This window comes from Olea europaea, unplaced genomic scaffold, assembly GCF_002742605.1.
Source record: "Olea europaea var. sylvestris unplaced genomic scaffold, O_europaea_v1 scaffold139, whole genome shotgun sequence".
Taxonomy (NCBI): Eukaryota; Viridiplantae; Streptophyta; class Magnoliopsida; order Lamiales; family Oleaceae; genus Olea; species Olea europaea.
The window spans coordinates 620,492-623,267 of record NW_019231420.1 but is presented as its reverse complement, the minus strand read 5'-3'; the positions used below and the strand labels follow the sequence as shown (position 1 = coordinate 623,267).

Genomic DNA, 2,776 nt, shown 5'->3' with positions numbered 1-2,776 from the left:
CTCCTATTTTGAGTTTAGCCAAACTTGATGGAATATCCGCCTACTTGGATGCTAAACATCCATACTATATCTTTTGATGCTTATATTTTATATCTACTGTAACATAGGAATGTTGGACTGTACCTTGGTGATTATAGCAATTGATCTTGGTTGTCGATTAAAAGCTGAATACTGTGACCAAAAATACAGGTTATAATGCCTTATTTGATTGACATAATTGTTGTACTTGCAGTTCGGATACATTGTCCTGACGACGTCTGCAGGCATCATGGACCATGAAGAGGCAAGGAGAAAGAATGTTGGTGGAAAAGTGCTTGGCTTCTTTTATTAGGCTAATGTTGTTCTATGGACGTGTTTGAATTTTTTTTCTTATTCAAAGAGCTTTTTAATGTACCATTGAGATTGTCGACACCAACGTTACACCTCTATATATTTTGTTTTATTTGCTTTCAACACGAGTTGAGATTTAAACTATTATGTTTTCATCGTATTGGATTTTGGATAATTCGAAGACAATGGGATTTGGGTTTTTTTCACGAGTCACATTACTGCCCGATTTGTCTTGATTTCAGGTCGATAAACAAGAATGAACGTGAAATTCTCATGGCGTAATGGATATTTAAGGCTAACTACTTCACTTGAGAAAGTTGCCTCTACGAGCATTTGGCTCTTTTACAGGCATTGACAGCTTTGTCAAAGAGGGAAGAAAAACGTTACATTTTTATTTTTTAGCTGCATATATTGAGTGCGCATTACTGGAGAGGGAGATTCTTGCTTTTTTGTCTTTTTCTTTTTGACAGTGTTCAATATTGAATCCAAGTTAAACAAGCAAGCCATTTACATATAAGAATACAAATCAAACATCAAAAAGTGAATGAAGTAAAATTTCAGTTATACTACAGAGGGCCTTTTGGTGAATGTGCAAATATTATCCTCTTTCGTTGGCGGTGAATCCCCAATTATGGGAAATGCTTTTCTTCTTGGCTTTGCCTCTACAAGCATTGTTATAATGTCTCTCATTGATGGCCTGTCCTTTGGGAGTGTGTGCAATTTTGAGGACAAGAAGCATTTCTTCTTCCACATATTTACATTGTCCAAAAATGTCAGAATCTAATGCTTCTTGTAAGTTTTTTTTTTTTTTTCCCCCCTCAAACCCATTCGACTATATCAACGGACTCGCCAAATACAGGATTTAGAGGCATTTTCCCTTTTAGAAGCTCTAGAAGCACAACTCCGAACTGTATATGTCACTTTTTATCAACCTTTAACATGTAACCATATTCTATAAGATAAAAGAGAAGCAAAATAAGAATCTTCATAAAAAATCATCAACATGTTATCCACAATCGAACTATTTGACTACAGTCTTACTGGAGCAAAACTTACCAACCCGGTGCTGTGTATCCATATGATCCAGCCACCATTGACAGTCTCATTCTTGTGAAGCATTGTCCTTGCCAAGCCGAAGTCAGCGATTCGTGCCTCGAAATCTGAGTCGAGCAAAATGTTGTTCGACATGACGTCTCGGTGGATAACCGGAGGATGGCAATCATGGTGAAGATATGCGAGCCCCTGTTCGACTCCAAAGGCAATGTTGTACCTTGACACCCAATCTACCAACCTTTTTCCAGCCTCTTTTCCATGTAATGCAGCACCAAGATTTTCATTAGGCATGTATTCATACGCCATCATAACATCATTGTTTAGATAATCAAATAATCTCACTATGTTCCTATGCCTAAGTTTCCCTAGGAGTTCCACCTCTGCAGAAAGGTCGTCCCCGGTTTCAATATTTGTTTCTGACCTCCGTAACTTTTTCACTGCAACGACGTTGTGTGGACGACGATTTTCAGTCTTGTACTGGATTCCCGTCCCACCAAAGTCTATCAAGTTAGATTCCTTCAGACAAGTGAACTAGTGAAATTTAGCCTCTGAAAGGCTACAAGCCTCCATGGCCATTCTGAATTGCTCTTCTTAAACATATTGTTGAAGCAATTTTTGTACATATTGTTGGAAATGGTGGGTCTATTGGGTCAATTTTGACCACAATTTTAAGTGGGACCCGATGTTCGATGTATCAAGATTAATGTTCAATTAAATTCTACGTTCTGAGTAGATGAGTGTAGAATATTTAATTGTGAAAAACCATTTCAATATGAATGAGAAATTATGGTTGAAAGTTGGATAATAAATAAGAGGATAAATGGGAAAGAATTGGAAAAATGTTCCAATCCCACATAGGTTGCAAACACAACCTTGAACCACTTAATAAGCTTCAAGTTTGGAAATGGGTTTTGGGCCCCAAGGGGTACCAATAGTCTTTGAAAGGGGGGAGTCTTAGACAATGTCTAGATTAGTCCAAAGGCCACGCGCGCGCGCCACCGTCCGGCCGACCCGGTCGGGTCGGGTTCGGGTGTGGGCCTGGGTTAAAATTAATTCAATTTTATTTATTTATTTTCGGTTTTAAAAAAAAAAAAAATTGAATTTAATTTTTTCCCTCCCTTTGACAGTTTACAAACCGACCCATCAGTTCGAAGAAACTGTGCATTAAGTGGCGTGAGGGAAACTGCCCAAAACCGTCAACTTTCTTCCTCTATTTGAATAGTCCTCATACAACACAAAGTATACACACGATTTCCTGCATACATACATTATACATCTCTTCTTCCTTGCATCAGTCTGCAGAGAGTATTTTCATTCTTTCTGGTTCGTTGTCTTGCAGTCGAAGTGCTGCTTCTGCAAGTGTGATCGTTGTATCTTGGGAGACGCTTTACCA

At 38.4% G+C, this 2,776-nt stretch overlaps 1 pseudogene; it reads right to left on the bottom strand.

The window, feature by feature from the left end:
* The window catches only part of LOC111375569, a 28,423-nt pseudogene that overhangs the window by 1,045 nt on the left and 24,602 nt on the right, over positions 1 to 2,776 (bottom strand).